The sequence below is a fragment of the Cricetulus griseus genome, chromosome 4, assembly GCF_003668045.3.
Source record: "Cricetulus griseus strain 17A/GY chromosome 4, alternate assembly CriGri-PICRH-1.0, whole genome shotgun sequence".
In the NCBI taxonomy this organism is placed as follows: Eukaryota; Metazoa; Chordata; class Mammalia; order Rodentia; family Cricetidae; genus Cricetulus; species Cricetulus griseus.
Genome location: NC_048597.1, coordinates 28,020,566 through 28,034,818, shown reverse-complemented (window position 1 = coordinate 28,034,818; position 14,253 = coordinate 28,020,566). Strand labels below are relative to the sequence as shown.

The window sequence follows — 14,253 nt, the reverse complement described above, 5'->3', positions numbered from 1 at the left end:
AGAATAGACGTCCCTCAAAGAATCAACAATGAATATTCAGCCACAAAAGAATGATAGATATCTTGTCACTTGCAACAAAATGAATGGAATTGGAAGACATTATTAAATGTGAAGTGGGACAAAGAAAGAAAAATATTACTTTTTAGCTCCCATATTCAAATAAATTAACAGGAGAAGTAGAGTGTGTGACAGAGATCATTCAGAGAAATCTAGGATAATACATCACAGGTATAACATTCATAGTTTACAACAGTTTTCATATAATTATGAATAGAAAATAGAAGCTCAAAACCTCCAAAAAATAAAAAATAAGGTCAAACATCTAATTTCCTTGATTTAATCAGTATGTAATGCATACATGTATTGAAATATTACACTGTACTCCATAAGTATGTAAGTTATAACATAGTAATAATATTTTAAACATTATAAAATGTTGGAGATAAAAGTGGTAAGTACCCCAACTTGATTATGGACCAACATAGAACTGTACTGGCACATCAGTACTGTACCCCTCAAACTAGTATAAGTAAAATGAATGGTAAATGTATCTTATAATTAAATATTGTATCTTATAACTGACCCAAAGTAAAAAAATACTATTGCTTATATATTAAGATTTAGCTATAAAAAGTCAAACTAGAGGCAAGTCTACACAATTCTAAGTAGGGTAATATTTCAAAATATATAAGCCATTAACCCCCTAAAATATGGAAAAATGCCATCATAAATGCTTCACATAGAGAAAATGAATTGGTAAACATATGGAAACAATTTGACTCTTGCTAGTGATAAGTAAACCAAATTTTAAGGTGACCTTTTAGTAAGATGACAAGGCCCACAGTCATCAATATGCTAATGACTGATACGAATATGTAGTAACTTTTATCAGTAGGTTTTAAAATTTTTAGATTCCTTTGGAAAGTAACTTAATTTTGTGCTTAAAATTAGCACAAAAATAACCATTTAATCACTTCACTCAATATTCTGCTTTCACAAATCCCCTTCGTGAAATGACAAAAATTTTCTTCAGATGTTTATTGAACATCTGAACTAAAGGTGTTCAGACATTTATTTTAGACAGTGTGTGGATATCACATTTGTTAAATGACATGAGGAAGTCTGCTATGCTTCTTTTATGGCTTTAATTTATCATTATTTCAAACCAATATTTAACTGCTGTAGTTAATTTCCTAATAAATCTGGAATAAAATTCAATTATATTTTTATTTTATAGGGGTTAAATTCATGAAAAAGATTCAAGCTATTATTCACTTACTACTTGAATATTTTTTGCACTTTTATTAAATATTCAGAATCACATTTCTAGACTAAATTATGAACCTGTTTCCCTGTCACAAGGAACAATTTTGTTTATTTATCATGAAACCTGCTTAGCCAGGTGGCTGGCCTGGAGAAAATGTGCAGTACATATTTCTTGACTTGTGCACGAAGAAACTACTTCAAAATATTAATCTCTTCCATTTGAACATTTTGCTTTTATTTTCTTCAAGGATGTCTTCTTTGGATTTTAGATGGGTTGTTTCTATTTAAATACATTCAGACCCTAAGGGATTATTTCCACCTAATTTTATTCAGATGGTTCCAATCTTAAAAACAAACACAATCTTTCAAGTCATCTACCGTTACTAATTTTTGGCCAATTTCCATATTTCTTTTTCTTTGTCTTAACTTGTGGGATATTCTATGAACTCATTTTTATTTTTGAGCTAACCCAGAGTTTTAGTGACAGAACAAAGTGTTTGGAGGGATTTTTAAATTCAACAATAGGAAGTTATAGAAGTAATCATTGAGTATCAAATAATTTACTCACAGTCACACAAACAGCTTGCAGGAAAGACAGGACTAGAACCCAGATTCAAACTGTGTTGCTTGAGCCCTTTTCCCACTGTCATGATGAATTTTGAGTTTTGCTTTACACGGAATACTCTTGCTTGTTCATTCATGGTGTGTTAAGAATCTATGTCTTCCAGGCTTCGTGAAGGTTGCCAGTGCTGGGCAAGAAATGCACGTAGGTCAAACCTCTGACATGAATGAACCACTTGGCAGTGAGGACTAGAGGAATGTTCTGTCCCTTGTGTGTAATTCTTTTCAACTCCTTTCAGATTTGTTGTTTCGTCTTGAGCTGATTCAGCCTCCTCTTCAACCCTGAGCTCCTACACTAGTTTTAAAATTATATCCGTCCCTTGAGAAACCTGATTAATTCATACTGTTGGAATTATCACCTGAGTGCAAATGACATATGGTTTCATTCTGTTTCTAGTCTCTCTGCTTTGGGACATATTTTTTGAAACACTAATAGATTTCTTATCTTCAAAGCCTTGTAATGCTTTGACATTAAACATAGACATTAAAAAACGTAGCTGTGTTAATTGAGAATGGTAATCAGGATGTCACCGCTGGGTCCTATTTCGTCTGAGTTAATGTCACTCAATTACGTCTGGCATCCTTAGACGGGGAACTTAACAATGAGCTATAATTTTAATTTTATACTATTTCTACATAAAACTGTGATGCTTGTTAAATAGAAGTATTTAATGTTTTAAAAATATAAAATACATTTAGTTGTAATGACAATTGATGTTTACCAGCATTTTCATGGTCTTTGTTTTTAAGTCTACTCATTTAACAATGTATTTTAATTTTTGAAAATGCACACTAATTATAGTACTAATATTTTATTTTCCTTTCTTTTTCCTTCCTTCCATCCTTCCTTCCTTTCTATATATCTTTCTTTCTGTCTTCATTATTTTTTTTCTTTTTGAGATAGAATTTCTTTCCCATAGCCCTAGCTTGTCCTGGCATTAGCTCTGTAGACCAGTCTGGCTTCCAACTCACAGAGATCCACCTGCCTCTGCCTCACAGGGGCTGGGATTAATGGTGTAAGCCACCACTGCCTGATTTTCTTTTAATTATTTAAAGAAAGACAATTGTTTTCCTATTCAGAGATTAAATTTGATATTTTAAAAAATTAATAATGAGGAGAAAATATAGTGCTATTTTGATTAATAGTTAATAATAACAACAGGTGATGCTCCTAAAATATTCACTTTTGCAATTGGTCTTTAAACTGTTCACTATCCCATATCCCATACCAGATCAATTTTATCCCATCATACACTGTTCCTTAGTGTTTATTTCTCTGGAGTCTAAAACTGGACCAAAGGAGAGAAATACCATAATAACTGAAAGGTGAAACCATTGTAATAAAATCATGGAAGGCAGTGACTTAACTGTGGTAGAATGCTCAATAACCTGATATTTAACATTAACAGTGACACATTAAATATTGAGTACTGTGTCTGCTTCCACAATTCTAGATGAGCACATTTTGATCCTGAGAAATATCACTTGGAAATACTTGGTACCATACGGGTATTTAGAAAGATCTCATTAAGTGATAAATTTCCTTTCTATACTGAATTAATCATGACAATAATATCTTCTCAAATTCAAGCCTGGACCACTAGTCATACTCATGGAAAATATGATCTGAGACCCTGTATTCGGCAGTTTCCTTGTACTGGAGATGTTTCTGACTCTTCAGATGTCTACAGCCAAAGTTGTAGATGTACTTGGGATGGGTTCCAGATTCAGATCTGGTTTATATTCTCATTCACACTCTCATCTTCCAATAACTTTGTTGCTTTTCCTGGAACAACAACATTGTTCTGCCCCTCTCTTCTTTCTCAGGCAGAGCACCTTTCTCTCTCAAAATGAAGTTAGTCAATTAGGCTCCTGTATCTAGCAACCAACTTCAGGAAAGCCAGTGTGTCTTCATGCCTAATGGACATGTAAGTTGTATCTTCCGAGATTTCCAATCCTTTCATATGCCTACCCTGCTGATATCTCATTTTTAAAGTTTTCACCCTCCAATTTAATTACTAAAAATTTCCATAAACCGTTGCATTCACACAATTGTCGCAGTCATCCAAAGTCACTCATAGCGTGCAGTCTTCTCTCTGTGTTATTTCAAATGCCAATTCTGTCTCTGTTTTACAGATAGTCACTTTTTTTTTATCCCTAACAGTGCATGCTTGGAACTATCCAGTGTCCTTTAAAATGTGTGAAGATTTAAAGAGTTTTAGAAATTCCTTCTTGTGTATTGTTTTTTTAAAATGAAATATATGGCTAAGAATGGAAGAAAGACATGTTTAAAGGGATATGAAAGAGAGAAGGGGAAAGGGGAGAAGTCTTCATCTAAAACTTTTAGTATATATACATATAAATTCCATTTTAGACAATCTTTACTTATGTTTCTTATTAAAATCATTCTTGCCAGGTGGCAGTGGCACATGCCTTTGATCACAGCACTTGGAAGGCAGAGGTAGGCAGATCTCTGTGAGTTCAAGGCCAGCCTGATCTACAGAGTGAGTTCCAGGACAGCAAGGGTACATAGAGAAATCTTGTCTCCAACTCCCCCTCCCAACATAAACAAAAACAAAACACAGAAAAACATTCTGTATAGAGTTTTGAAGGAAACATAACTTTTTAAAGAAAAAGTTTCTGTGTGACAGTTTTATACTGATTAGGGAAAGCACCTTTGGGATATGCCCATTGGTGGATCATTGACGACTTGGCACATCCCCTGCTATAGTGCTATCTACAGGAGACTTTTTGCTGGGTCCTGATCATGGAGCGCTCTATGTATCACCACCAGTTATAGCATCTGTTGCATTGATGTATGTTCTCTGCACACTTTGCCCACTACACTTTTGAATCATCTTATAAGAAATATGTTTCTTCAGACCATCTAAAATTAGTTTTTGGATGGTATAAGACCTACAATGGGCTGTTAGGTATAACTCCTACATGCGTCATAAGAATTCTCTTTTTGGACACGTGTGCTTTCCTTATTATGAAAAAGTGAATTGTGAATGCCGTTTTCACATGAAAATCTGTATAGAAACTGCATGAATTCCACTATTACAGCTGTGCATATCCTTATATGTAAATTAATTTTAAGTTTGCATATATACATATGGACATACAATTTATACAGTTAGCCCTATCTATGTTTATTTTTCCATGTACAATTCTAATTCATCTTTAATTTAAAATCTTTATGGAGGCCAAGGAGTCTTTCTATTGTTAATTATTGGATCACAGTTATAAAAATGGCAGACACATGTGCTGTGAATAATGAAACAATGTTATTTATTAGAAAATGTTTTTGGAAAGCTTATCTATCAGTTATATTACATTATATATTAATATATTATATTAATATTATATAATATATGAAACATATAATATTCTTGATTTTGTTTTTTTAAGACAGGGTTTCTTTGTGTAGCTTTGGAGCCTATCCTGGCACTCTCTCTGGAGACCAGGCTGGTCTCGAACTCACAGAGATCCGCCTGCCTCTGCCTCCCAAGTGCTGGGATTAAAGGCGTGTGCCACCAACGCCCGACTAACATATCATATTCTAATATAAGCAAGGAGATTTGACCTACATATTCATGCCCTTGATTAATAGTGGTGTCAGTATTTCTTTTTCTCCCTGTCCATCCCCAGTTTCCACAGGGTTTTCTTCATAGGTTCGGGGCAGAAGCCACTGCCAATAAGCCTGAAGAGTGTTTCAAAACTAAATGACCTAAGGAACTGAGAGCTTCTGGGTTGACTCTTATTGCCAGGAAGACTAGAAGTGATATGGGGTATACTTGACATCCAGTTCAATAAAAAGTAAAGGGACACAAATCTCATGACTGAACTTTCTGTTGAAGTACAGAAACTATTTCTGTTTTATTTTGAGTAAAAATAATTAAGGTCTCTCTCACATGGTAGCGTTTATAAGAATGTAATATTTATAAAGAAATAATATACAGAAACAAAATGTTAGTGCTTTTGAATGGATAACAGAATGTCTGTGTACTTCTTAGTGAAACTCAGCATATTCCAGATCTAATATTTTGAAAAAAGAATCAGTGTCAAGGGTTTATGGAAAATAAGTTAAATATGTTTGCTACCTGGGATCTCTTGTAACAATTGCAAAGATGAAAAGGAAGTGAATAAATGATTGCTAGAATTGCCTAGATGTGGTCAGTATTCTTTCCTTTTAAGTTTAACATATAAAAATAATTCTGGATAGAGTATCATAGTCAAAATAAAGAGTTCAAGTTTATAACAAAAACAATGAAGACACATCATTTTTAGCAGTGGTAATTACATTGGACTGTCTCAAGTCTATCATTTTATCATTTTCAGTGGTGAAATCTGGCCAGTTTAACTTTTCTTTCATACTCAATCATTAATTCTGTTTGATGTGGCCAGACTGCTTCTGGCTCAACAGATAGCGAGTGATAGATTGCTTTGCACTCTCTGCACTTCTGATATGCGGCGATGGCACACTCAGTCGTTTATGTCTGAGGGCATTTCTGAACACACTGTGCAAATCCCAACTGGACCCAATCTTCAGTTGGCTCTCTGCACTTGACTTTCGTAAAATACACCAATTCTAAAGAAACACTGACATATGGAAGATTAGCATGAAGGGATAGGGAAGAAAGGCTCTGGCCAGTAAGCTCTAAGATTTTGTGGGAATTGAATATTTCATGGATAATAGCATACGGGCTTTTGTGTGTACGCGTGTGTGTTTTTTTAAGTATGCCTAACATCTGGTTCTTTTTTTCACTGAACTCATGTGCAATGCTTTTTTTCTGCTTAAGAGCAGATTTTCTGTTGTTTCATAAATAATTTTGCATTTGTACCACAGCCATTCCTATTAATTCAATATGGTACAATGAAAGTATTCTGTGGAATGGATGAAACCATATTGTTTATTGGTCTCTCCAATTATTGGCTTCATGTTCATCTTTTCCAACTATCACATTAAGTTTTTCAGTAAGTATTTGTGCATAGATATTAGACATTGAAAGCAACTTTATTATTTCTTCCTTTTCCTCCTAGTGTTTGGAAGGCAATGGGTGGAAATTGGTAGGAACCGAATTTAAGGCCACTTTAATTTGTTTTTCAACCAGAAACATTATATAAGTAAATGGTTTCGCTGTGGCCCTCCACTTAACAAAGAGGCAGCATTTCTGTGAGTGTCTTGCAACCCAACAGCAAATACTGTGCTATCAGAGGGACTTAGGTTCACCTTGCAGCTGTGATTTTGTCAGTCAAATAAATGTACAGGAATGGATCCAAAGAATAATTCATGGGAAGATAAATATAGTGCTGTTTCGCTGCGTGTTGGTGGTGCATGCCTTTAATCCCAGCACTCCCGAGGCAGAGGCAGGAGGATCTCTGTGAGTTCGAGACCAGCCTGGTCTACAAGAGCTAGCTCCAGGACAGCCTCCAAAGCCACAGAGAAACACTGTCTCGAAAAACCAATAATAATAATATAAATAAATAAATAAATAAATAAATAAATAAATAACACAGTTTGGAGCTCAGCTGTTCAGTTTCGTAAACGGAAGGATCTGGGAGTCTTTCAATCTTATGCTAACTTTGACGTGTCTTTTACACTGCCAGATTGAGCTTGCATCAGGATTCTGGGTGAAGAGGACCTAACTCATGAACCTGCTCAGTGATAATACTCCAAAAAAGTGCAATATTCCAGCTTCCACTGTAGATATGCTGTCAGTACTATGGCTTTGTACCTATCTTCATGCAAAGCTTCTCTCTCTCCATGTTGTTAACTCAAAATCAAAATGCCGAAAGGGACACATTTCCTAGTAAGCAAACTGTGGTGGTTGGATGAGAATTGCCCCATAGGCTCATACATTTGAATGTTTGGTTCCCACCTAGTAGAACTGTTTGAGAAGGATTAGGAGATGTGGTCTTTGGACCAGGTGTGCCACCTGGAGTGAGTGTTGTGGTTTCAAAAGCACACACCAGGCCAGTCTCTCCCTCTGCCTGTTGTGGATCAGGATGTAAACTCTCAGCTACTGCTCCAGATCCATCTCTCTCAGCATCTCACCATAATGACCATGGACTGACTAACCCTCTAGTAAGTTATAAGCAAACGCCAATTTAACACTTTTTAAGAGTTGCCTTGTTTCTGGGCGTTGGTGGCGCACGCCTTTAATCCCAGCACTCGGGAGGCAGAGGCAGGCAGATCTTTGAGAGTTCAAGGCCAGCCTGGTCTCCAGAGCGAGTGCCAGGATAGGCTCTAAAGCTACACAGAGAAACCCTGTCTGGAAAAACCAAAAAAAAAAAAAAAAAAAAAAGAGTTGCCTTGTTAAAGCTTCTCTCCACACCAACAGAACACTAAGACAAATATTTTTTAAATCTCCCTAAGGCTTTCTTTCAATTTTAAATTTTTATACAGTGTATTTTAATTTTATCCATCCCTCCCTCCACTCCTCCTGCCATATTCACCCCTTGCAGTGTCTGCTCCCTTCAAACTCTTCATTCACACCAACTTACGGCTACACAGAGCTATGTTATTACCTAGTGGGATCATAAAACTAATGTATTAATATAGTTCTAAAATATTTATTTATGAAGTATTTTAATGCATACTTTGGACAATCGAATATTCTCTGTGATTGTTCCTTCTCAAATGTCTTAAACTTGACATTGGGTTACACAATTCAGGCAAAAATTATCTAATGTATCTCTCTGTCACAGAGACGTGCTCTTGTAAAAATTCTTAGTTTGGAAAGGCATTGTTACATTTGAGTTAAACAATTCGTAAATTCCTCCCAAATTTGCAACTTTATGATTTACAACCATCTGTTGGATTTCCAATATGTCACAACACAAATGCCTTTGCGTTCACTTAATGTGTACAACTATCATAAAACATTTGAGTTGTGCTTTGTACATACTCAAACTCTGCCAAAGTCCATTTTTAATTCCACCTCATCCATATGCGTACTTCTTGTTTCCTGTCACTGCCGTTTTCACACAAAATAGCAATGTCAAAGCCACTTATTTAGTATCATAATTGGTCACATGAATTGCTATTTTTTTCTACTTAGGTGTGCTTTTAGTGAGATAGTATGATCTTAATTAAAATGAGAGTTTCACATCACTTTGTTTTCCACCATTCTGAATAATTACATTTTACTGTCTGCACTACCAATAGCCGGTAAACACTGTTGAAATTAACTCTTTTTTAATTTTCCACTTGTGAAATTGTTGATCAGGTTCCCATGAGCAGTCAAATCAACCTGCCATACCAAACCTTGCCAAACTATGAAGCCTAAGTAACTTTTTGGTTCTCTGGGATTGCTTTTATGCACTGAGCCAATTTTATGTTACTCACATCACAATTATATTGTAATCCTTTTTCTCCCTCCTTTTCTTTGTAAATTCTTAGAATAGAGGTAATATTTATATTGTCCCCATGGCTGAATTTTAACTACTTTAAAAATACCTGAATCTTTTTTCTTTTAAATTTATTATAGTTATGTGTGTGTGCATGCACTCGTGTGTGTGCATACATGCTGGATCTTTTTTTTTCATTTCTTAAATCTGAAGGCAAATCAATTTTCTGGTGTACTATAAGAGGGGTACAAATATTTGCAAAGCAACAAGAGCATATATACAGCCATACAGCATCCAGTACTACTACTCCAAAAAATGAAGTCTATACAAAATTCCAATTAAAGGGATGTTTGAAGGGCACAATAATTCACCAATCAGATGGAAGACTGAGACACCTTCCCTCCCCTGAAATATACTACATCACGAACTCTATCCCTTTGTATATTACTCTTAAGTATATGGAGCTTGGATCACATTTACTATGCTAACTAGACTTCTTTACTGAGACTTTAGGACACACTGTCAAATCTGAAGTCTTCATCACAGAAGCTCCAGGCATCCCAAAGACTACACACACATTTTTGCATGACTTCATTTAGTAGTCTGTGCCAAAGAAAGCCAACAGAAGGAAAGATCCCGTGTAGACATCTATACCAAATGGATGTGGCGCCACTGCTACCCAGGAGTGTCAGCCCTTGTAAAAGGGCTCTGGAGACAGCCAAAGGGTGGGCCTGCCCAACATAAATATAGATAATATTTGTGGTTTGACTCCCACACAGCTATGCAAAAAGGCATTATGGGCTAGCTTACAGTTTGACCTGGTATTTTTAAAATTACTAATGCATAAATAAAAAAGCATGACCTAAATGAATAAACAAAGGTCTCTGTCCACATATGCTAGAAAGCTGACACAGGGTCTTGGGACAAAAATAAACAGAATTTCTGCCATGTGTTAAAACTATTGAATTTTGCCCAATTCAAAATTAGACAAAGCACAAATATTTACTAGTAAAATTAACTTTCTTCTCCCTTCTTTCATTTGCTAAAGGGCAAAGAGGAAAGATGAGTAACTATACATGGCACTTTTAATTGATTAAAGAAGCCAATTGAGTTAACTCATGGTAGGAAAGCAGCTTGTCTCCCCACAACTATACCAAGATGCGCTTTGTACACCAAACACCGAACATTTTATTTTCATGCCTTATACATATCATTAGAATTTTCTCATTTTTAAAAAAGATTTTATTTATTTATTTATTTATTTATTTATTATTTATTTAGTGTGTGTGTGTGTGTGTGTGTGTGTGTGTGTGTGTGTGTGTGTGTATGTGTGTGTTCGTGTGTGTCCCCAGGTGAGCTCAGGTGCCATCAGAGAACAGAAAAGGGTATGGATGCCCTGGAGCTGGAGCTAGCTGCTTGCTGGTGGTTGTGAGTCAGCTGATGTCAACAAAGGAAACCAACCTGAGGTCTTTTGTAAAAGCAGAAAGCCCTCTTAACTGCCCAGCGGCATCTTGGCAGATCTGCATTCTTAAATGGGGCATATAAAAACAAAGAAAAAAGTGAATATGGAGAATTTAAATCTTAAAAATTTAAGCTTTGAGTGTTTCAGGCAATGGAAAAACTGATCACCTTGATTTGACAGTTGCCCTGTGGACATGGTAGTTTTTGTTCTCTATATGCACAGATGTCAATTAAAACTAGAAGAATTACAATGACACTAAAGGAACTAAATAGAAATACTATTCCAATATTTATCACTGTGAATTCTTTTTGATAAAGAAAGAAGAATACAAACTAGAACAGAAAAAGGGTCCCTAAGCACTCGTTTCTGTGTGGTTTCCTGACAGGTCAAAGGTGAGCACATCCTTCCATATTCATCAGGAAATGCTGCTCTAAGGAGAAACTTCATTCTCAATAGAAAAAAATTACTAACACATGCGGTTTCTCTAAATAAAAGTATTTTCCTACAAAATTTATAACTAAGTGGCCAAGTATTGTGCCTTTATAGCTAAGTCTTAGTCTATTAGTCTTCATGTCCACATATTTATAACTTAAAGAAATAAAACCTGTTCTTAGATGCTGATTTTTCAGTTCACTGTGTCCTCACTCAGTTCTGAAACAACTCAGTGAATGTTAATGTTTTTATGTACTAGATTAATTTGTTACTGTATCCTTAGCCTATTGAAAAAAATGTAAACTTTGCACGAGGAAGACAGAGGTCCAAATATTAGCCCTTTCCAATGATAGCCAGCGTATCTATCATTTCATTGGTCTGAATCTTTTTTTATATTTATTTAACTTTTACTTTATGTACATTGGTGTAAGGATACCAGATTCCCTGGAACTGGAGTTATAGACAGGTATGAGCTGCCATGTGGGTGCTGGGAATAGAACCGGGGTCCTCTGGAAGAGCAGCCACTGCTCTTAACCACTGAGCAATCTATCTCTCCAGCCCCTCATTGGTCTAAATCTTAATCCGTTCATTTGTATGAGGATAATAATTTCTCCCTTTATTGAGATAATGTGTGACATTTTGGCACTTGCTAGGCCTGTGAAATTGGTGGCCTCTATGTGGACTTGTGACCAGGAAAACTGATGCAGTTATAACTTCATTGTGTGCAGTCCTGGGAAGCATCAGGCCCAATCAGTCTTTACAATAACAAAAAACTGGAACACAGAGTTCATGGCAGCAGTTCAGGAATATCCACAAATCAACCGGCAAATAGTCCCATTGACTTATATAATTGTAAAGGGAAAGATAAAGCCACGTGACAAAACTGGAGAGAGTCAAAAGTGAATGATGAGCCTAGAGACAGAATTCACTTTAGAGACAGAGTGGCTGTGTTTTTGCATTATAAATCCAAGCTCTTGGAAAGATTATTTGCCTGCCGTTTCCACTCCTTAGAGGTTGTGATCTTCTAATATTCTTTCTCCCTATTTCAAGCCCTGGAACAAACAAATCAAACAGAACAAAGGAATTCTAGAGGGAGTAGAGCTGGACGTCCTGGTGTGACAGAAGTTCAATCAAACAGAATTGATAAGAAAGGTCTTAAATTATCTCTATTGACTGAAACTGGATTTTACAACTCGACATGCCCAAATAGACTTGGAGCCACAGTATCCCAGAGACTTATTTGAAAATTTCAGGATATGAGTATGAAAAGCACCGTGTTAGAAATGAAGATTTCTCTATGATGTTGGAGAAGACTCTCCTGTACTATTCCTTTTTACCCTCTTTCCCAGTAATAACCCTGAAGGCCCCTCTCAGTCTCTGTGCTTTGAAAATGGTGTTACACTCAGTGCGCACAAAGTGGTCCTGAAGAGCCATGGTCTTTCACTACACATTCGTGCGACCCAGGGAGGAGTATTAAAAAAGTACGGAAGCATCCCTGGAATTCTAGAGATAACTTTGTGGGAACCAAGTGATCTTTCTATCTCCCCAGCATGGAAACATGTTTTCAACTGTAACACATCGTGTAAGTCCACCTGAGGGAATTCATTCCATCCAGGACTCAGCCATGCTTTCAAACCAATTAAGATGATGGACTGTGCATTTAATACATTTTTCCAATTGTAAAAGAAAATATGTATTACGAAGCAACAAATCTCTACATTATACATTTTATCACCTTATAAAAACCTTTAAAGCATTTGACTCCAATAAGGAGCTTGTCTTTTGCCACAATTCTTTTGAAGTTGTGTTTATTTAATCTCTTCAGTTGGAGCCCTGTAGGATTGTCTCCTTAACACTTTAGCAATTTATCAGCAGGAGGAGACTTATGTAACAATGAGTGTTAACTTCCAGGCATGACATCATTACCATTGTTATTGGTAATATATATATATACACATATTTAGTATAATATATTATATATATATATATATATATATATATATATATATATATGCTTGTTTCTAAATTGTATGAATAAAGAAAGCCCCTGCCCTAAGGGTGTAGCTATGGGATAATATTACTTAATACAAATCTATTTGTACATGTTTTGAGCAAAGTCATGCAAATATTTTCCAACTAAACTTTTTGATTTAAGTGTCCAATGCTTTGTTACTGGAATGAGGCTTATCCAAAGGTGAATAGAACTGATAATGTGTCAATTGTCCCAATTCAGTACGTATTGACAAATTATCAATCAGTACTCCCTACGACACCTGGCCCTGGAATTTTATTATCCAAAGCCAGGGTAATTTTCAGAGTTATCCTGAAGGAGCAGACTGCCTCATGCTAGCCAGACATTTTTGTGTTTACCTATCTATCTGCGAGGCAAGCTCATCTTCTTGCCAGATCACATGAATTATCAGTAGGGACTTCCAGCTCTAGACTTTAGTACTTATACAGTGATAAAAATCTCCCATCCTCTACCCAGCCCTTCCCTCATCTTTCAAGTAGATGTAACAATATGGTTGTTGTTACAGTAAAGGGCCTATCACAGTGTCTGAGAAATAGTAACAACTCAGTTGCTGAGAGCCATTATTATTATCACAGTTCCCTTGTATATGTACTGCTGACTGGTCCTCTCACTCTGTATTTTAGTTTAATGACAGATGTCCACAGCACTGGCTGGAAGGGAGAAGCCCAAACCTTGTGTGTATTACTTAGAGACCATTCATTTCCTTGTGTAACATTAGAAAGCTGAGTTAAATATGACCGCCTTCCGGATGTACACAAGGCAGTAGAGAATTCCCTTCACTCTTTTCCCCACTGTGGAAGCGCAAGTCCAGGGTCTGCAGGGGGCGATGTTAGGTGAGCACACCACACTGTGTTCCTCACTGCACCGGCCAGCGCATCTGCATCCCATTCACTTTCCTAGGGGCTAGAACACACCCACATCCCAGCCTGCCCCTCCCCTGTTTCCTATATTCAGAGTTTTCAAAGTTGCTTCTGCATCAGCAGCCTCGTGCCTTTCCTTTGGACCGAGCTCTCTTCTGTCTCTAACTTGGGGAATCACCAGCTCTTAAGGAGTGGATATATTTGTGATCACTGTCCCGGGCTCCACG

At 36.3% G+C, this 14,253-nt stretch overlaps 1 long non-coding RNA gene across 1 annotated transcript in view; it reads left to right on the top strand.

The window, feature by feature from the left end:
- The first annotated feature begins 2,766 nt into the window (after positions 1-2,766).
- Positions 2,767-14,253, top strand: part of LOC107979734 — a 37,205-nt gene continuing 25,718 nt past the window's right edge. Inside the window, exon 1 of the long non-coding RNA XR_004769955.1 lies at positions 2,767-3,815. This is a non-coding gene — a long non-coding RNA (uncharacterized LOC107979734). The remainder of the gene's footprint in view (positions 3,816-14,253) is intronic.